A 23,403-nucleotide genomic window follows, 5' to 3' on the forward strand; every position below is an offset into this window, starting at 1 on the left:
GCCTCTACTACATTTTGGTTGAGACCGTTAGGTTTTATCTTTGATAGGGTTGCGATAGCCGTGTCAAATTTTGGCGCCGTTGCCGGGGAGGCAATTGTTTAAATTATTTGTTGTTTTAATTTTTAGTCTTTCTTTTAGTTTAAGGGGCATCCGTTCCTTAAACTATTCTTATATTCTATTTGTAGCTTCTTCTTATGCGCAGGTCACAGCGCGGTGGATTATTGCCTTACAATCCTGAGATTGAGAAATCTTTGCGCGAGTTGAGGCGATCATCTAGGATATTGCCGACAGAGGAAGAGCTGAGTACTCTGTCTAGTTACCATGAGAACGCTCTTTTTGAGGAAGACCCACCTTCTTCTCCTGTTTCCACCTCTTCAGCTGAGACCATCACTTCTCCAGAAATTCCAGTCATGGCTGAGGAAGCGAGTATAGCTAGTCACTTTGAGCCGACAGCTGGGAATCTTTACAAAGGATTCGAATTACCAAGAGATGTCAGAAAATTCGAACCGAAGCCTTCATATATTAATATGGTTGAGAGGAACCAATTCGGGGGAGCTGCAAATGAGGATGCAGCCAAGCATATGGAGACTTTCATTGATTACTGATGTTCCATACCCCCACCAGCCGGTGTGACCCAAGACCAGATAAAAGAAACCATGTTCATTTTCTCACTCCGAGATGCTGCAAGGGAGTGGTATAGGGATCTGGACCGGACTGCTCATGGGATAACTGACTGGAATTCGTTGGCTTTGGCGTTTTACAAGAAGTACTTCTCTGCTTCGAAGACTAATGCTATTATAGCTCAGATCACGAGCTTTAAACAGGGGCCTGATGAGAACTTTCATGAGGCATGGGTCCGTTTTAAGAAGCTGGTGCGAACTATTCCGCACCATGGGTTCGAAAAATGGAGTTTATGCAATCAGTTCTATAACGGGCTGTATGACGATCAGAGGGCTATTTTGGATGCTGCAGCTAGTGGCCGGTTTGCTAAGAATATGGGAGAGACTAAGGGGTGGAAGATCATTGATGACTTAGCCACCCATAAGGCTGAGTATGGGAACTCCAGAGGCAATCAAAGAAGAGCTGCTGAATCTTCTTCTGTAGCTGCACTAGAAGCCCTTACTGCGAGATTTGACAAATATGAGTTGGGAGGAGTTTCCAAAGGAGGGATGTATCAGGTAAATGCTGTTTCAGATGGTCCTTTCATCTGTAGAAGATGTGGAGCTGAGGGACATGTTTCAGAGAATTGTTCTAGTCCTTTTGAGCAATGTGCTGCCTTTCAACATTACAGGCAGACAAATACTTATTATGAGCCAAATGTCCATCCCAATTTGAGGTGGACAAACCAAAATGTGCTCAATCCTACTCCTCCTCCAAACCAGCAGCAGCCGTATATCCCTCCACACAAGAATCAACAAGGCTTTCAGAAGCCTCCTTCTTTCACTCCTTCCAATCAACGTGCATCATCTTCCGGTGGGGTGAGTGAAACAGGTGAGATAAAGTCTATGTTGCAGTCCATTTCAAAGCATTTGCAGCTGAGTGATCAACAAAATCAACAGAAGGACGCGTCTATTAAGGCACTTAAGACTCAAGTTGCCCAACTTGCTGCAAATCAATCCTCGAGAAAGCAGGGTCATTTACCGACTCAAAATGAGAAGAATCCACATGAGACGGTAAATCTGATAGAATTGAGAAGCGGTCTTTCCTATGAGGGACCAGAAATGCAAAAATCAGACCCGAGGGAGGCTAAAACTGATGACGAACAGTGTTCTGTTGTGAAAAAAGGGCTCACGACAAAGCAGTTACTCGATCGACTGAAATCTGGTGTTCGATCGAGTAAACAGGAAGAGGAGATTGCTCGATCGAGTAGTTTATCTATTCGATCGAGTGAAGCAGAAAGTGGAGTTGGTCGATCGAGTGGGAATTTTACTCGATCGACTGATTTCGAAGGAGAAACTGCTCGATCGAATGAAGAAATTGGTCGATCGAGTAGTTTTGATGACGGGAAGCTTATTCGAGAGCCTGCTAGTACTCGTTTAAGCGAGGAATCACCGGAAAGACCTCGTTCGAGAGGTAAGAAGCGTCCAAAGGATACAGAACTTGCACCGGAAGATACATTGGAAGCGAGAAACAAGGGACTTGAGATACCAATCACGGTTTCCTTCCCGAGGCGGATACAGAATACAAAGGCCAATCAACAATTCGGCAAATTTGTCGAACTTCTGAAGAGCTTGGAAGTCACTGTGCCGTTCACTGAATTGCTGACAAAGCTACCCTCTTATTTAAAGTTTATGAAAGAAATTTTAGCGCGTAAGAGGACTATTAATGATAGTGAGACAGTAGCTTTGACTGAGGTGGGGTCAGCCCTATTTCAAAACAAGTTACCCCCTAAGCAATCAGACCCGGGTAGTTTTTTAATTCCGTGTCATATCGGTATGCATTTGATGGATAATGCGCTATGCGATTTAGGCGCTAGCGTGAGTGTCTTACCGTTATCTCTGGCTAAGAGATTTGGTTTGACAAAGCTGAGTTGTACCAACATGACTGTCCAGATGGCCGACCGTAGTTTATCACGGCCACTAGGTGTAGTAGAAGACGTACCTGTTCAGATCGGGAAGTTCTTTATTCCCGTTGATTTTGTTGTCTTAGACATCCCCGAAGATGCACACACCCCTATCATTTTAGGGAGACCATTTTTGTCCACTGCCCGTGCAGTAATAGACGTCGGGGGGAAGACTTTGACTTTCCAGGTAGGGGACGAGGAGCTGATTTTTCATCAGTCTAAGTTCCGGAGAGCTCCCATGCAAGCCCAGCCTTGCAATGCTCTCTCTTCTATTGATCCTATTATTGACACTCCAGATGAAAATTTGGAGAATCGTGCTGCTATTGTTAACCCTCCGCCTCAGACTGAGAGCAAAAAGGAGGAAAGTTCGTCTATTTTCCTTGCTGCAGGTACAGATGAAGGCAATGAAGGAGCTGTCAAAGGACATAGTGCAATTATTATCAATCAAATTGAAGATGATGACGCTAAAGCTGGTGATAAAAGAGCAAGGACGAGGAAAGTTCGTGCTTACGTCAATGTGAACTACTCCCCTCCTACCATTTCAAGTGATAATTCATGCTCATGGAAGTTGAGAAGGACAGTCAATGTTGCTGAGGTGACGTCCTCCAGTCAGGAGCCCACAAAGGGCCTACTGAAATTTGTTGGGAATTGAACGGGGAAATGCTCCGTGTAACACTTTGTAATAGATAATTTTTGAATTTCTCTTGAATTTGTTTTATTGCGTTTTAATTAGGACAATTAGTTTAGACAGTTTTCAGCACAGACATAAGACTATAGACTGTTCTTATGCGTATTTGGTATTTTGGGAAATTTTTGCGTGTGTTTTTATGCAGGTTTGGGGAAGTTTTACGCATTCCAAGGAAGAAAAGACGAAATTCAATAAGTGGGATTGGTCGATCGAGTGCTTTTTTTCATTCGATCAACAGCTGGATCATCAAAGTGCTCGATCGAGTGGTTTTAAACCACTCGATCGAGTGGAAATGAACAGGACACGGGAGTTTTTCTAACTTAAACACTTTTATTCCTATTTTTCATTCATTTATCCCTAATTTCGTCTAAACACCCCCCTTTTGTGCGATCAATTCATCCCCAAATCCCTAATTTTCATGCCCAATCTCCAAATCCGCCACCTACAATCCTTTGCTAGCTAATTAATCTTCAAAAGCCCCTTGTTTTTCCCTTAATTTGTATTGATTTTCACGGTTTTAAAAGGGTTTTAGGGTTTGCGGTTTTTCGACTGAAAAATCGCTTGTTTGCTTGATTCTTTGAAGATTAATTGCTTATTGTAGGTTCATTCTCATCAAGTAAGCATTTCTTTTACCTTCTTTGTATCTTGATTTCGATTATTTGGAATTTTATGAGGTAAAAATCGAATTTAGGGTTTGAATATCCATTGTAGGTCGATTTTTCGACTTTAATTGCGTTTATTGCCCTTGCTTAGCTTGCTTGATGATTATAATCCCCCTTCCTCGCTGTCTTGCATGCTTAATTCGAATTTCAAATGATTTATGTGCTTGAGTTCAGGACAGTCGAATTTTGCGACGGTCACTTAGATATTGCCGCTGTTGTTAACTGATATCGCACTGCTTAGACGTGTTTTCACTGAACCTTTGCATAGAAGCTGCGTTTAGGGTTGGTCTCAGTCGAGTTTTTCGACTGTCAGACGGTTTATATGCTGCATTGCTTTAGTTAACCTCAGTGTTACTTATGTGCTGCTGTTGTTAACTGCTTTTCCCGTCCCTTATCACCATTTGCATGCTGTAGTTCGGAATTTCTGAGGATTGTTGGGATTTGTATGCTGTAAAGTCGAATTTTCGACTAGTAGTTGGGTTTACATGCTATCACATGCTGGTTTTACTTGTTGTTTTAGCCATGGTTATGTTTGTTTTCTTATCACACCCCTTCCCTATGTTTGCAGGATGGATTCTAGTTCTTTACCATCTACTAGTTCGTCCTCCAGCCCGTCATTGGGTGAGTCAGTTGCCCCTGCTGTTGCCACTACCACCTCCTTAGTCACCACTGCAGCCCCAGTTTTCCTTGTTTCAGCTGCAGGGACGGTTTTTACTCCAATGAGCTGTTTGCGAGCACGATTCGAGCTACCACTTCCTCCACGGTCACCACCACAGCTAGCACTGCTGCTATTTCTTCTTCAGCGGTGACCACAGTAGCCACTACCTCTGCACCACTCTCTACTTTCACACCTGTGGCGGACTCGCCAGTAGTCGCAGCTGCCTTCAGAGCAGCCCTGGTTCCTCACACCGTTGCTTCACGAGCTTCGGCTTTGAGTTCCAGAGGTCGGGGTCGTAGACAGTCTCGAGCTACGCCAGCTCCTGTTACCTCTACTTCCGCTCCTAGCACTTCAAACCGCTGCTCGCTTCTCTACTTCTGCTTTGTTACGGTCCGAGGAGACACCTCCCTCGACCCTCACCCAAATCATCCGCAGGTATTATTCGTCTACGCTTTACACCGTACGAAGTTTTATAACCTGCTTAAGTGTGTGCATGTACCTTCCCGTTTTCTAGAGAAAACGGCACTAGAGAGACTCGGCATTTACGAGTCGGTTTGTGAGTTATTACGGGTCACAGGGATGCCTGGCCTCATCACTATGAGATGTCGTACCTTTTTAGAGCTGAGTCTCGAGTTTCTCAGCTCTTTTACCTTCTCCCCCGGGGCCTACGAGGCTGACCCCGAGAGCCTTTCCGTGTCCTTCCGGTTGTTTAACCGGACCTTTCCGATGACACTAGGGGAGTTTGGTAGGTTACTTGACCTTTCCTCTACGGGCTTGACGCTCGCCGCCCCGAGGAAGGTCTACCGTCGGCTACGGCGGTGTCCGCCCGGACCACTTTTCGGTGCGAAAGCTCCATCGGTCCACCTACCCCCGTCCGTGTTTTCCTTAGGCGATGGGGAGCACTATCTTCGGCCGAAAGGAGCCGAACAACATTACCAACAACGAGCTCTCCATCCTGGGCGGTTACCTGAACGTCGACTGCGAGGGTCCCTTCACCCTCAACATTGCCTACTTGACCGCCCAGTACATTCTGAGCCAGGGGAAGAAGGAGGCGGGGACCATTGCCTGCGGTGGCATAGACACCATTCTTGCCCGTCGCCTTTTCCCCGTTTGGCCTCGTGACTTGCAGTACCTCGCTGGAGAGAGGCTACTGAGTCTGGACGCCATGCTCTCTTAGCATTGGCTCACCCCAGACAACCAGACTTGTAAGATAGACGGCTCCTTGTCTGTTGACTTGCCCTGTCAGACCCTCCCCCGTCTTGAGCCCTTGCCTACTGTCGCAAAGGGCCACCGTCTGCCACCACTACCTCTCCTTCACCTTCCACCCAGACCTACTCCTGCTCCTGCTGCACCCGCCGCCAAGAAGCGGCGACTTGAGACTGGAGAGGGGTCCACACCTTTAGGGAGTACCCAGCCTTCCACGGCTACTCCCGATCCGACCCCTACTCCCTCTACTACTACTACTCCTACTCCACCTCCTCCTTTTGTGGCGCCCGCTGTCCTGGACCAAGGGGGCGCCGTTTACGGTTTGTTGCGTGAGATTGCAGAGCGTCAGACTCGTATGGAGAGGGACTTAGCTTTGACCCTACACCCTCTGTACGAGTACCACTTGCGGCGACACAGACCGATCCCGGAGAGTTGGCCACACCCTTCCTTCTTCCGGTACCCAGCTGAGGGGTATCCGGCGTCAGAGGAGGAGGAGGAGGACCCGGAGTACAGGGCGGAGGTTGGCCGTGAGAGCAGTGACGACGACGACAACGAGTAGCTACTGGTCTACTCACTTCCCTGGTTTTCTGGCTGGTTTGAGGAAGTTCGTATTTTGTATGTATCTTTCACTCTTTTATTTTGTCTCCTTTATTTCATTGTTTTTATTTTGTTGGTTGTATATTCCCGTTCCCCTGTATATATCTGCTGGTGTATGCTGGAGGACAACGAGGGCGTTGTCCGTTTCGGTTTGGGGAGGGTATTGCATCCTTTTGAGTCTGCATCTGCATTTGTTTTTGCATTCACGTTTATTTTTCAGCTTGCATTGTTGTTTACTTTCAAAAAAAAAATCCAAAAAAATTAGAAAATTTCAAAAAAATCAAAACAATTTCACGTTTATTTTGCATATAGGTTGAGTCGGAACGGTAGATTTCCATGATGACAATGCACTATAACTTGTCAATTTACTTGAGCCTTGCACTTCTGTTGATAGTTTTTAGCTTTGTCATACGCATAATCTATGAGTTTCTGTTCAAATATAGCTGACTATTTAGACTTGACCTGATAAATTGGCAAACTACTTAAAAATTCTGAGATATTAGAGCCCATAACTGGTGACATTCATGACCAGTTCATTAGGAATTTTGAGTAGTACTCCTTGCATAGCATGTTCATCTATTTTGCACATTTATGACATTCAATTTCGAGTCAAATGCACATATTCGGGTTTGTGGTTGGTGTCACATGCAGGGAGGTGCTTGCAAATTTCCCTTTCCTTATATTTTTCACCCATTTAACTCCACATTAGCCAAATTTGTCTTTTTGACCCATTAGCTACATCCCAAACTAAGCCTGCCCAGTCAAGCTAGTTAGTATGTTCTTTTGAGGTATATTTTCCATTGCAGTTTGGTCTGTATTACTTGTTTGGAGTTGGTATAAGAATTGAGGAAGGAAAAAAAGAAAAAAAAAGTATTGAAAAAGAAAAATAAAAAGAAAAACGTGAAACAGAAAAAGAGAAAAAGAAAAAAAAAGAAAAAAAATATCCCGTGTACAGTGAAAGGGAAGGAAAGAATTGGAAAAAGTTTGATTTTTTTGATTTGGTTCGTTCAGACGGTATTAAAAAAGGGAAGTTTGTGACCGTCTGACTCCTCCGTTTTATTCCATATTTTTTGGGGAGATTGTATTTGAGTTTAGTGAGTTTTGTGCCAATTGAAGGGCACTTGTTCTTAGTCTTTCAGTCAGTCGAGATTCGGATGGTTTCATTATGGTCCTGTTAGGAACTAGCTTGACGCTTTTACCTCCACATTTCCATAACATGTTTTGCCTTTTCTCACCTGAACCTCACTATTCCCAAATTATTTGTAAGCTCTCGGCTGTGACGGACATTATTGGTTTGAGTGTGTGCATTAGTACTTGAATTGTCTTTCATTTTTGTTGCATGCATGCTATGTAGGTCGCAGTTAGGTGAGTGACTGTCTTTTCTTCTCTCTTTTACATATAATTTTCACCCTTTGCTTCATGAGAGAAGAGTGACCACGAGAGAGTCCGATTTTGTTGGTGTTGCAAGGTCGATAGGTTGGCTATATTTCTGAACAGCTTATAATTCATTTGCGTATTGACTGCTTAGCTTTAGCTGTTAATTTTGTTGCATTAAATTGGTTCAAGTAGACAAGTTAAGCTAGCTCTGAGTTATCATTTCCGTTCCATTAGTTTAGTTTTGAGTTTACTCGAGGGCGAGTAAAGGTTCGGTTTGGGGAGATTTGATACGTGCCTAATGTATAGTCTTTTTAGCCTATTTCAGCACGTATTTCTATGCATATTTATACTATTTTTATGGTATTTTGCCCCGAATTGGCTACTTTGGTTCGTTTTACCCATTTTGTAGAAATGAACGCGAAAGTAGTGGAATCGTACCCTTTTTCGTCCTTTTTGCATGCATTTAGAGGAGACGGGATTGTTCCAGAGTGAGATACTGCATTTGGAAGCGTCGTGGCACGCATTACGAGGCATTTGGTGGCGGACTTGAGCTGAAATGAAGATGAAGCACTCGATCGAGCAGTTTTTCCACTCGATCGAGTGGTTTCTACACCCCAAGATGGTCGATCGAGTAGTTTACTACTCGATCCTTAAGTTGCAGAAAGACCATTCACTCGATCGAGTAACTATTTGGTCGATCGAGTGGATCTTGCTGAAGAGTTGGTCGATCGAGTGGTTTTAATCCATCGATCGAGTGGTTTCAATGGTTAATGGGCTTAATCAGCCCGTGTGTTAATTATTTCGCTAAACTTTGTTTGCTTTTCTATTTAAAGCTATGTTAACTAGGTTAAGAACATCTTTTATCTATCTTTTCATCTATCAAACTTTCTACTGAAAACTTTGCTACGTACTTTTCATCATTCACTGTAACTTTGTTTTGGGATTATTATTGCTCGGATTCGATCGTTCTTTACGCTGGAATCACATTGATTGTAATTTCTTCTCTTCCTTTAATAATAATTAACCTTTTTGTTGCTTTAATTATTTGTTTTTCTTATTATTCCTTTTGCCCTAATTTCTCTTTATGCGATTTATTGGGTATTTCGTTATGTTTACTGCTGGAAAATTGTTTGCTGTTAGTTTAATTGGCGATATGAGTAGCTAAACCCCTTTCATGTTGGGATTAGGGGATCTGTGGTAGAAATGTGACGATGTAGTGAATGAATTAGATGAATTAATTGTGAGACCCTGTCACCATAGCAATTTAATTGTATTTATTCGACTTAGTTGAGTGCACGCTTCTATGTCACCCTTTAATCTGACTAAAATTAATCCTGGATCGAAAGATTGGACTAAATAGGCCTGCTATGAACAGTAGACTACCCTAATGAGGATGAAAGTTATGTTAGTGGTAATTTAGGATAGAAAGTGGACCGAAAGGACCTTTCCACATCCGTCTCACATTAGTTCGTCTGAATCATTTACAGCTGAGTCACTGGACTACCGTAGTGAACCGAAATCCCGACATGTCCCTTCTCTCTTGATAGTTTAAACCTTTTATCTTGTCTTACTGCTCTTCACTTTTATTTCTCTTTTCCTTTAATATCGTAGTTTAGAAATCAATTCAACAAAACCCCCCAATTGTTACTTTAGGACTAGAATTAGACAGCTGATAATTACATTACCTCCCTTTGGATTCGATACTCGACTGCCTCTACTACATTTTAGTTGAGACCGTTAGGTTTTATCTTTGATAGGGTTGCGATAGCCGTGTCAAACGTCACATTTTGCGTTTTATCACTGTTTCCAGATCTAAAAGTGAAAAGTTAATAAAAATAATTTTTCTCATTTTTTTTATGGTAATAATTGATAAATCCGATAAACCGCAACATTGTTTTTCTTGATAAATTTTCGAAATTTTTAACCTAAGTTTTGAACATTATGAGTGTTATGGTATTTTTCCAGAATGTTCATGAGTTTAAATTTCAAATTTATTTGAAATTTTTATGATTTATTTGAAGTTTATGACGTAATATTGTAATTTTGAGTCCATTTATGAACAATTTTAAGAAATATAAGTTAATTATTGTCAATATGTTAGTGGAGACTAATTTCGAGTCCTAGGTTGGTTAGGGTAATTAACTTGTACATAAATATGAATTTATGTATTTATTGTGATTATAAAAGGTTAAATTACGCAAATCCGTAAAAACCGATTAATATACGATATTGGCTTCTTAAAGGCGATTTAGCATAAAATTGGGCATGTTCATACATATTATAATGCTGCATTTTATTTATGATTGTCATAATTTTATTTTTATGTAATTTTGAATTATGTAATTTTACTTATTATGGCCTTAGTTTTAATTGATATTACCCGAAATGTAATGGAATATCGATTCGGTTGTAATTTATTGTGATCTTGGATCACCGTTTTGTAATTTAATAGATTTAAATTTTAATTACAAATGTATAATAGGAAATTATGTAATTCATTTACAATTTTATTTGTTACTTTGTAATTTTTCGGAGTTTCCATGAAGACGGCGTTACCTCGAGATGCGTGCCAAGACCGAAGTTCAAGGGACCAAAGGAGTTGGTTTCCGAATTTGTAATAGTTTATTAGATTTACTATTTTAGGAAGGCCATACTAGGATTTTTTTTTATGCTTTGCATTTTATTTATATGTTGCATGCATCGCTAAATCGCCAAAACTAAAACATGCATTGTCTTTTATCGAGTTTATCGACCGTGTCAATTACAATTATCGTAGTTCACCGCTTTAGTTCACTTAAAACGTGATAGATAATAAATTGACATGACATCTCGCTAAAACAAACAATTGAGACTTAGCCTTACCAAAAAGTAGAAACCATGAAAACCTATTTCGTGAGGGAGGGCACTCGGCCACACCGGGGTACAAACCTTGTTACGTAGGGGAAGTGGGTGATAAATGTCTATCCACCAAATTCATGTTGATGAGGGATTTATCGGCCACACCATGCCCAAATTAATGTGGGTTTGGATCATGGACACATTTATTCGAAATTTGGATTGAGCTCAACGGAAGTATTCGTAACCGTAGTTGCATGTGTTCCGGGCTTAAGATAAATGTTAATGTAATTTTATCGACCAAGAGTTCTAAAACTAGAATCGATTAAAGAGTTAATCCACCGAGTTATATTGATAAGGGATTCATCGGCCACACCGTGCCGAAGTTAATATGAATTTGGGTCTTGGAATCATTTATAATAGTTGGGTAGAGGTCACTATATAAATGCTCATATCTTGTTAATTTATTTACAAGTATGATATTAAAAACGACAAATGTTTTATTCCTTCTATTTTGTTTTGTAGACCACTTTAATTTCTCATAAAAAATGGCCGCACCAAACACCAACACCACACCTCTCACTAATGCTTCATGGCTCTGATCCTTCATGGATCGTTGTAAACTTGAAAAGAATGGGTCAAATTTCTCCGATTGGGATGCCCAACTCAAATTAGCCGCCCAAGGTGACGACAAGCTTCGTTACCTCACCGAGGCCTCTCCACCCGAACCTAATGCTAGGTCGAGTGGCGCCACTAGGGAAGCATATGAGGCTTACCACAAAGTGTCCGCCGCAATGAAAAATGTGTGGATTTTTGCGATGGAGGCGGATCTCCAAAGGAGATCCTTTAAAATGGGCACCGCTAATGATATCTATTCCAAACTTGTGACAATATTTTCACAAACTCCGAGGATCGTCCAATATGAGGCGGCCTTGACATTCTTTGATCTCGATTTCAAGAAGGGCCAAAAGGTTAGCCCTCGCTCAAATTGTTGGAGCTAGTCGAGACTTTGAAGATTCAAAAAGTTAAAATCCCTAAAGAGCTCATTGTAGATAGGATTCTACACTCATTATCCAAAGTGAAAGCGTATGTTCAATTCCGGGTGAATTTTAACATGCAAGACAAGGACGTGTCTCTTGAAGAGTTGCACAAGTTACTTGTGCAAGCCGAAAGAGACATGGGGTTAAATGTTAACCCACCTAAGGATGTGCTTAACAGAAGCACCAAGAGCAAAGGGAAGTTAAAAAAGAATGGGAAAAAGGGTAAGAGGCAAGCTCCCATGTCCACCAAGGCTAAGACTTTTGAAGCTAGCACTTCCAAGACCAAGAAGGGTCCTCTTGACAAATGCCATTATTGTAATGGTGTTGGACATTGGAAAAGGAATTGTTCCAAGTATCTTGGTGACATCAAAGTTGGAAAAATCACTCCAGTAGGTAAATGACTATCCTTTCTATTATGTTTCTAATTCAACTATGGTATTTTGATACAAAGTTGTGATAATGTATCCCCTTTTTATTGTAAATAGGGCCTCCTCCAAGCAAAGACAAGGGAAATGAAAAGCAAGCTTGAGAAATCATCTAGGAGCTAGGAGTAGCTTCCCATGAAGCTTGGCTTTTTATTATTGTCTTATTTTAAGTTATGTTTCGAATTTTTAGAAATATTTTGATTTCCGTGTTCGACATGGAAATGGATTTGGGATCCTTTCTAAACAATGGTTGTATTTTGGATATTGGTTGTAACGTCCCGGCCCAAACCGGGTCGGGAGCGGTTACTTATGATAACTCACCAGGCTGTGTACATGGCTCACAGATCAACACGGGTCCTTTATAGCGCATTTTGTCCTCACTCATGCGCATCTCGGGAACCTTCCCAGGAGGTCTCCCATCCTAAGACTACTCCCAACCAAGCACACTTAACCTTGGAGTTCTTTCGCATGGATGACCATAAAAGAAAGTGCACTTTGTTGATATGAGTGGTACTTTTAATCCCTTTAAGCACCAGTCATTTAAGTCTATCACTGGACCTCTTCAATTACCGTAAGGTGTTACAATCACCCCCACTTGAAGAACGCAACGTCCTCGTTGCGCCTGGGAGCATAACCACTAACCCAGAATCCTCCCCCGCTAGGTGTGTGATTATAATGGAGCGTTTAACCACTGCCTCCAGGAGCGTATAACAACTTCCTCCGATCACCACACGGTCGCAGGGTTGCTCTGATACCACTTGTAACGTCCCGGCCCAAACCGGGTCGGGAGCGGTTACTTATGATAGCTCACCAGGCTGTGTACATGGCTCACAGATCAACACGGGTCCTTTTTAGCGCATTTTGTCCTCACTCATGCGCATCCCGGGAACCTTCCCAGGAGGTCACCCATCCTAAGACTACTCCCAACCAAGCACGCTTAACCTTGGAGTTCTTTCGCATGGATGACCATAAAAGAAAGTGCACTTTGTTGATATGAGTATTACTTTTAATCCCTTTAAGCACTAGTCATTTAAGTCTATCACTGGACCTCTTCAATTACCGTGAGGTGTTACATTGGTTGCTTGGTTTGCAACCCAAGTCACCCCTTTTATCGTATTTCCTTGTTCTAAAAATTCGTCTTTATATGCTTGCACATAGAAACATATGATCATCCACTTAAAGTGATCCAATAGACAACTATAATGATGGGATTCATTATATGTCCACAAGCTTAAGGCTTGTGTATGATCAATTATAAAGTGATGTTGAGTTGATGAACTCTCCTAAAGGAATGTCAATCACCAAGTACACTCATCAAATCTAAAACTATTAGTCAATCCATGAGATACTCCTCCTTGTACTTCAAAATCATTATTTGTGTCTCATAAGCTATCTTTGAATATCTAGTGTATTTATTGTAAAGATAGAGTGGGATAAAAATGAAGACACAAAGAATGCGAAGATAATTTGTATACTTGAGTAAATGAGATCTACGAAAGAAAGGATGATTTGTATACCTAAATAGAAAGTATACACGAATAGATGAGATCTATGGTCTCGAATAGATGAGATCTACATGACAAAAGAGACAAAGTGAAGTAATCAAAAGAATATGTTCTTAAGAAAACTACACGAGGAGACCAAAAGAAAGTTTTGAAAGAAAATGGCTAAAGAAAAAGAGATTTGACTAGTTTATGAACAACTTTTGACCAAGAGTTTCAATATTGATATTTATTTAAGAGCCTAAATGAAACAAAGTTGCATCATTGAAAATAAATGAGATTTATGACTAAAAGTTGCAAATAAAGATATGCCGATATCTACAAGAGCTAAGTTAATTATTAACCATGCTAGTGTCATTACTTAACCTCATTATGAAAATGAAATGGTTAAACCTCCTTCCAGAAAAGAGTATTTTGAGAAGGACGTGTATTAAAAGAAATTCACATTTAAATAATGACATTGCTACGCATCATTATAAAATGAATGAGTTAGAGATCAAAATCTCTTTCCATAAGTTTAAGACTGAAACCTTTTCAAAATAGGTATTTTGAAAGGATATGCTGGGAACATATATGGTTTTAATCTTAATAACTTGGCAAAGCAAAATGTATTTCAATTCTTGAAATGTTTCGATTGAGTAGTCAATTGCGAAACGTGTGGAATTGAGTGGGAGTTTTAAATTATCATGTGAAGACATGGAATTTAGTGGGAACGATAATCTTGTAAAATTTATAACTCATTACTCATTTAGAATGACGAGCTAGTACTATCTTTCACAAAGAAGTATTTGAGGTTTCAATTCTGGATGAAAATGGACTATGATGAATCCAATCACATCATGGGATGTTGGATAAGTATTGATATATACACATCAAATCAACGAGAAACATAGGTTATTCATATCGATGAAAATGGAATTACCATAAGCAGTCATGGTCATTCATTGAACCTAAAAATGGTTGATCACATGATTAAAAATTATTAATGTTTCCGCCATTAGAATAATCATGTACATGTCCAATAATGAATCATATGCTTCAGAGCATGATGGGGCATTGGCAAGCCATAGAAGAATCGTCATGAATTCTCGAGGAGAACTAATGAGCTATTCTAGTGTTTGACAGATCACTCTGTTATGTGACAAGAAGTTGCACATATTGAAGTTCGAAAACGCGTAAGGATTTATGAAAATCCTAAGCTATTCAAGCTAAAAGGAGAAATAAGAAGTTGGAAAGATACTTAGTTAATGTAAGAAGTTACTCAAAACTAATTTTTCTAATATGCTAGGAATCATGAGAAGAGTTAGGCTAATCATCTTGACAATTGTTGCAAGACAGTACAAAACGTATACCTAGTGCATTGCGAATTGGTAGAACACTTGACCAGTGCAAGTTATATCATCCACCACAATTCGTTGCTTATGTGATAAACAACAAGAATGTTCTTTCAAGATAAACAACCTGAACCAAGCTTGAGAACCTAGATGTGTACTTGGTAAGGTTCATGCTATGAGAGATAACATGAATGTAAAGGAAAGTGCAATACAAGAAGCATGAACACATGGACACATGGTATGTTAAACTTCTATTGAAATCGACTAGTGTTTACACACTTACGATATACATCACAAGATTGTAATATGGTATTGACTACCGTAATGTGATGTCGACATTCGTCGTTTGAGTTATTATTAACTCACCTTATACTTTGTTACATCCAAACGGGTTGTAGTGATAATTGAACCCCGTTAAAGTGAACACGGATTAGCATTGTATTCGCCCATAGTCACTTACATGAGGTGACGTCTCGAAGTGAGTAGAGTGTGATGCGATCGATAGCAAGTTCAAGTGTCATGGAGTCATGTGTGATGCATGACTAGTCGATCACATAGGCAGACTGTTAGGAACACTTTGTCGGGCCTTATGACCGCTTATAGAGTTCTGGCAAATTTATATAGCCTGGTCGTGGCAAGAGCTACTATAGTATTCTAATGAGTCGATTCTTTTGACTAAAGACTATTCGCCTAAGGTGGAATAGTTTCAAATTAACTTTGATTTATGTTACTACGACCTTCGTAAATGGTGTCAAATGGGCATATTTTGGGTTATGATGGCTGTGGCTAGTCGAAGGGAATAAATGCAATAGGAATTGTCCACTCCTTGTTAGGGTTATAACAATATCTCAGGGCCACTCGAGGAGTAATGAACTGGAAATGCGTGGCCACGCTCGGAAGGTATCTATGGTAGATAAATCCGGTCAATCAGTTATTCTCCAGATCGAGGAAACCACTCTCGATATGATCACTTGCAAGTACGACCTGAAAGACAGCTTGCATTGAGTGGGAGATAGTAATAGGACAAGAGAATCGGTGACGCACACTTGTCGAGGAAAAGTGGGAGATTGTTGGAATATGTGTCCTCCGACAATAATGCGATCACAACTGTCGATCATGATGATCACATGTTTAAGTCTCATTTTAAGAATACATGTGGGAAGTAATTTTTTTACAGTCAACTGGTCCACACATATCGGTAATGATTGGCTGACTAGAGTTTGACATTACTGTCGTGCGACGGTGGTGATCAGTTGATCCCCTTAGGTCATACCTAAAGGGTAACATTCTTAATTGATTATTTAATTGATCGCATAACGATACGGGTTAATTAAATTACTTAAAATTGACGGACGATTATTGAAGTAATATTTACGTGTCTCATTGTAATTTGATTAAATTAGATACGGTCTAAGTAATCAAATTGTTTAATTACTTGGATGAAATTGTTGTTTACAGAAACAATTGAAACGGAATGAATATATCATTATAAATACAGAATGTTGTAGTTTATAATAAGGAAACACTTTTTGGTACAAGTAATTATGAATTACTAGGTTAATTTGATAAGTGACATATTTTATTAATATGTTGATTTTTAATTTTTAAAAATACATTTTATACACATAATGTCTTGGAACATGTTACATGTGACAAATTGACAAAATAATGTGTAAAAGGGACTTTTCATTTTACACAATATGTGCCGAAAATAAGGAGGGAGTATTAAGCTTAATTATGTTAATTATGTTAAGTGGAAAGCATAATCATAAGACCTAATACATAGCCTTGCATGCCTATAATTCTTGGGAAGAATTGAAGCTCATGCATTGGCCATAGCCCCTTTCCCATACCCGGTGTCCCAACCATGCAAGCAAAGGGTTTTTACCCTTTATAATCACTATAATGCACATAATATCATTACTAGTGTTGTGCATCATTTTATTCATTCATCAAAATAACTTATAGAAGTTTAGAAAGAGAAAAAAAAACTCCAAAATTCATCCTCTCTTGGCCGAAAATTTTAAGAGGACATAACAATATTTTGGGTCAATTTTAGTAAGATAAATATTGTTCTAGATTCAAATAATATTTATTTTAAGAGGTTATCTTGGGTATTCATCTTTGGGAGGGATTCTATCCTTGAATCCTTGTTCTTCCATTTGTAAGGAAAGCTTAAGAACAAGTGAGTAGGAGAACTCATTTGTGCCCATATATCCGAAAACTCAAAGTAAGGAAAACGATTTCTTCTTGATTCTTATTCATGTTTGCATGCATAAGATCTAAATTAATTTTATGACTAAATTAAATATCACATATATGAATATGTCGGAATAATGAGATTAATAATTTCTAACAATGGTTGGCTCCGAATGGAGGGATATCTTCGTCAGAGAAGATGACTGGGTTGTTCAAGTCAGGGACATCCCTGGTCATGTGTGCTACCACTTCTTCAGGAGAGGAGGTAGAGGGAACTGTCAACTTCCCCAAGGCTTGTAGCAAAGCCTGCCGATGTTCGAAAGATGTAGCAATCAGTTACCAAATTGATATTTCGGCCTTTGCCTTTTACAGTTGTTTAAGGATCGAGTTCTCGGGAACCCTAAGTTGAATATCCACATCCGGGACGACTTGATAATTTTTTGGCGAATTGGTTATCGAATTGTTCGGATTCTGGTAGGGGCGTCCGGATCGGGTAAGGTGACCGATCTCTTTTGTCCGTTTGCCTTTTCCCGGAACAATGTAGACATCCTATGCGTCGACTCTCCAGATGTCGTTGTTCTCGGGATCGCGAGGGTACCTTGGAGGGGTATTCCTCGAAGGGTAGTTTTTAGAGGGGAAGTTCTTGTGGGGGTGGTTTTTGTGGGGTTGATTATTGTGGTTATGATTATTGTGAGGTTGATTATTGTGAGGTGCATGCCAGAATGGTCGCGAGAGCAATCCTTTCTGGAACTGGGAGTTTTGGGTGCTTGGAGGACCCTCCCTTAGGCGTGGTGTTGGTGTTGGCGGGTTGAAAATCAGCCGGTGGTAGGCGTCCTCGAGTCGGGTAATCCTTTCTGAGAGACTGGCTACGACTACTTCAACCTTCTGGAACATGGTGTGCATGGTTGCGGTGCTAAATACGAATATCCCGTCTGCGGTATCCTTTTCCAAGGCATTCACCTCGTCTTCAATATGTAGGATGAGGTGTGAGCAATCCAGGGTTGGCTCGTCATCTGAGATGGCGTGGATTCCCATGGGGTTTGTCTTGTTATTTGGTTTTGTTGGCGGAGGTAAAGGTAATTCCCCTTTCTCAATCATATCTTGAATGGCGTGCTTTAGCTTGAAGCAGGTTTCCGTGTTATGACCTTTGCCCTTATGGTATTGGCAGTAGGTATTGGGATTCCAGAAACGAGTTTTCTTGGCATCGGACGGGTCCGGAGTGGGCCGAATTGGCTATAGTTTCCCTTGGTCCATGAGTCTTTTTAGGGCACTGGCGTAGGTTGTTCCCAAGTTTGTGAATACCCTTTGAGGACGTTCAGTTTTCTTTGTGGTTGATTCGAGGAAGTTAACCTCATCGATTTTGTTTATTTGACTGTAGGGACGAGATCCGGTTGATGTAGATCCCCGATAGCCTCTACCGGTGGTTTTGGCTAGGACGTCCTTTCGGAGGTCATATTCAATGCGGGTTCCGAGGATTTGCAGGTCCTGGAGGGTTTTGATGTTTTGATATCTCAGCAGGTTGGCATACACTGGACGGAGGTTGTTGACAAACATCTCCACCAGAGTTGATTCAGTCGGCTTACTGACCAATTGAGTGCTTACCCTCCTCCAACGATTTAGGAATTCGGTGAATCCGTCTTTATCATTCTGAGTCAGGACCTCAAGAGTGCGGGTGTTGGCTTGAATTTCGACGTTGTTGGCGTACTGTTTAGCAAATTCAACGGCGACTTTGTCCCAAGTGGTAATGCTCTTGGGGTTGAGGGAATAGTATCATTGGAGGGGAATTCGTTCCAGGGATGATGGAAAGATCCGGGTTAAAAGTTCCTGTTTGCCCCCTTGATAGACATGTAATCTTTAAAGGCATGAATATGATTGAGTGGGTCCTCCACTCCCTTAAATTTGGGTACATCAGCTAAGTTGAAGTTGTCAGGCAACTGATCCCGAAGAGGTTCGAATCTTCGATTGTTCTCAAGGTGGATGTTGTTACCACGGGCTAGGAGCTGTTCTTCCAAGCGCTTGAGCCTTTTCTAAGTTTCGGTCAAACGCAGAGTAGGCTGGCTAGCTGAGCAGTCGTGAGATCTCTGTTGTCATTGTTGTTGTTGGACGAAGCTGAAGACAAGGTCATGGCTCTGAGGCAGAAAATTGCTCACGTTACATCTCAATCCGACACGGTTTAACGACTAAACGCAGACAACACAAAAGACGGGAAGACACTTTGGACCCAACAAGACGAGGGAAACCGTATGCGGTGTCTCGATGCTGACTCAATTTATGGTGTGACGTTGTTGATCGGACTTTGACTCGCGTTCAACGTATGGGCGTGACGCCGTTGAATGAGTCTCGAGGAGAGATGACTTATAAGTAAAGACCCATAAGTACGTTTGCTTTGACTTGATAGACACGAGGTGAAATTGGAATGGTGGACTCAGATTTTCGAATATTGATATTTTTAAAAAGATTCATTTGTCATTTTAGGGACGGCTTCCGAAGATAGGGATCTTCAAAAGTCGGCCAGTTGAAAGGTTGTCTTAGGTTTGTTTTCAAGAGACGGTTTGAGTTCGAGTTGTGGCGGCTCTGAAAACAATGTGCTATTTCCGAAGACCGCTTTTGAAATCCAAAATCGAGTGTTTTGAAAATCGAGTTTTGAAAGGTTTGAAAAGGTTGTGGTCCTGGGGACGGTATATGGTCCTCGAGGTTTGAAAAGCCTCGAAAAAGGGGGTATGTCATTTTCGGGTTTTGAAAAAGCCATTGACCTGGCGCGATACGGGTTAAAATCCGTGTCTTGACGCGGCAATTATAACGGCTTAAAAAGGTGTTTTCGAAATGGTTGTGAAAACCGGGTTTGAAAATCGTCATTATGACGGCCTAAAAAGGCTTGCTTTTAAAGTGGTTGTAGAAAACCGGGTTTAAAAATCGTCATTACGATGGCCTAAAAAGGCGCGCTTTTGAAGTGGTTGTAGAAAACCGGGTTTAAATATCGTCATTACGACGGCCTAAAAGGCGTGCTTTTGAAACGGTTGTAGAAAACCGAGTTTGAAAATCGTCATTACGACGGCATAAAAGGCGTGCAACGGTCGGCGAAAGACCGAGGTTTGAAATAGCCATTATAACGGCGCAAAAGGGTGCTTTGAAAGTTTTGAAATGACATGGAAGGACTTATGATCACATAACACATAAGCACTCGCAGTTCATTATATTATGCATAATGCTGACACGGGTTTGGCTTAAAAGGGTGGGTTACACACCAAGCGATCAAACCCCGATTTTCGAGTGGGATACCAATCCAAACAAAATGTGTTAGGAGGGTGCCCGAGCCTCGTGCATGAAGGAAATGAAAGCTCTTTGATGAAACAGAAATGTGTAACGTCAATGATATGCTTGACTCCATCGGGATTCGAAACGCGGGGATGAGAAAACTCACGCCGACGAGATGAGCCAATTGGTCGATAAAGGTTAGATTGTGGGCCCGGACAAGGAACCCGACTTATGAACGAAATATCAATTAAGGCATTTCAACCAAGACCTCGCTCGAGTCTCACCATCTAGGGACACAAAGACATAAGTGTCCTAGTTATCCTCAGCGGAGTCGCCAATCTGTGGACATGGGCCACCCGCACGCCAGGTCAATTCATGGACGCGCGATAGTCTTAGAGCCACGCTCGGCGGCGTAAAAATGCTTTCGACCGGATCGCTTTAGATCAGTCGGTTTCATCTCGGAAAGGGTCTCGAAACGATGTTTGAGATGTTCAAAGTCGCCACGAAGCATATGTGAGATTCTTGGAACCCATTCGAATCCACTTTATACCTAGGTCAACCAAGGCAAAAAGCAGTGTTTGACATAGGTACTGAAGATAAGGAGTCGTCCCTCTTTAGCATCCTATCTCTAGAATGACTCTCGTTCGCCCTAGATAAGGTCGTCCACTATCCAAAGTTTCTGAGTAGGAGGTGAAGGTATGTATTGGGAAGCCCTTTAATCAGACACCCAATCCCGCCCACGGTAGCGCCCTCTACTGATCGGTCTTGGTTTGTTGAATGCAAAAGTTTATAAAACGGGTAAATGCAAGAGTGCACATCCACAAGTTTAAACCTAACATGTGAGCTTTCTATGTCGGTTGTTTATTTAAATATCAAGTAATTGATGTTAAGTTGGATTTAGTGTTGATTTGCATGCAAGACAAAAATTAAACATCCATTTACCGAGTTAGGTTTATGGTGCATAACGTGATCCATTTGTCTTAGAAAGGTGTTTTCCAAATACAAAGTAAAGGGCAGGCTTTCCATCTTATCCGTCCTGTATTCGGGTTAACCGAAGTCGGGATCGTCCTAGGCAAGTACTAGAAAGGAAACAGTATCTGTATCAGGCAGCCTATTGAGGCGCGAGCCACTAGGCAGTGCACGGAGACCTGTCCTGGTTTGAAAACTGGAAATCAGTTTTCCTGTTTAGGCGCGAGGCAACAGACGATCCAAAGGGACGTCTCTTGACTGTTGAAAATGATTGTGAAATGGTTTGTAAGAGGGTATTTGAACCCATCTTTGTTGAAAAGGTCGTTTAGATCGCTTTATACCAATATGAAGAACAGGACTTGAATAATCATCATTGTATTGACGATATTCGGTGTCGGGTTCGGTTTTGCAAGCTTGACATGAATATTTTTGAAAAATGTTGATTATGAATTAGTTGTATTAAGTTCATTGCTTGTAATTAGTCATTGTTTATCATCATACTCGGGTTTAAACCGGTATGATATGTGGAACCAAGGATTATTATGCATGTATGACTAATAAGGTTGTTTTTTAAATGTAAAGAAATGAATAAAAGATTTGAAAATGCCTTTTAAAATGTAATTAACCAAATATTATCACCGAAACAAGGATTAAATCGTCATGGTATGAGGAACCAAAGGCGAACATGATTTTATGGTTAAAAGTTTATCGTAAAAATGATTTGAAATGGTAAAAACCGGTTGTAAAATGAAATGAAAATGGAAAGAATGAACTCAAACACGTTTGAGTTCTGACCTGGATACCCCGTTAGGACGCGAGGCACCTAGTGGTGACTTGGAGCTTCTATTTCAGGTCAAAACTATGTTTTGGCTCATTTGATCCGTATTTTGGACCATGTTATGCATGTTTTAGCATGTTACGGTCATAAAAACAGATAAAAAGACATAAAAGAAGAGGATTAATTACACCCTCATACTTACATACTAGGCTAAAGACGAGAAATCGGCGGAAGTGTAAAAACTTGTTAGGTTGGAAAACTCGGTTGAAAACCGTTTTAGCAATGTAAAGAGTGTTTTGTTTAGTTTAGTGATTGTGTAGTTGGTCGAGATGGTCGGTGAAGTGGTTTAATGCATGATGACGGTACCAAACAATGTGTATAGTTTGTATTTCCGATCGGTAGGTCGAAAATACGTGTCGGTTTGTGACTTAAGAAGTCTAGTCTAGAATTTTAAGGGAGAAATGAGGGGGCATACACTCGCGTACCTTCAAATGGTGGCATTTGAGGGGTATTTTTAGAAGATTGAGTGGTTGTGTGCATTTTGAGAGACGTGGCCGCATGGGCTACTCGAAGAAGCGCGAGCCATTTCGCGGGTCTTCGAGCTGTCTTGTCACTATCACGTATTTGAAATCATGATTTGTTCTATCCTAAGTTTTGGATGACATGATTGTTGTACTTGACCATTCAAGTATACCGGGTATACTTAACATGAAATCTTTGTGATGTTTGTTTTTTGTGTTTAACTCGGTTTGACTGGTTGTTGGAGTCGGGATTTTAATTTTGAGTCGGTTTTTGGTCCGGTGTCTGTTTTGACTCTAGCTAGTGTCATTGCGACCACCTCGTCGTGCATAAAACACTCCAGGTACTTTTGAAAAGCTTTGAAAATGTTTTGTTTTCGAAATCGTTTTTAGTTTTCTGACGTATAGTTATACATAACTGTCGATTAAATGTAACCGTTCCTAAGCATGTTGTAGTCCGATAATCATCGGATGTTTGTTGGGGAATCAACAGATACTGGGTATCTACATTTAGTGTCAAATTTCGAGAAATGAGTCGCATTTTTAGGACGAGAAATTTCTTGGTTTACCTCATAGTGTAACAATAACCACCAAATTCATATCTTATCAACATCCTTAAACCATTTTTAAGACACAAATTAAGGTTGTTCATGGCTACTTAGGAGGTTTTCAAGAATTTCACTCAAATTTTAAGACGGAATTTTGTTTTGTTAGGAGACCACATACCACATTACCAACTAGGATGCTAGTCTTATAAAGCAAATAAACCAAGTTTTACTCATGAAAAATCAAAATTT

The sequence above is a fragment of the Silene latifolia genome, chromosome X, assembly GCF_048544455.1.
Source record: "Silene latifolia isolate original U9 population chromosome X, ASM4854445v1, whole genome shotgun sequence".
Classification (NCBI taxonomy): domain Eukaryota; kingdom Viridiplantae; phylum Streptophyta; class Magnoliopsida; order Caryophyllales; family Caryophyllaceae; genus Silene; species Silene latifolia.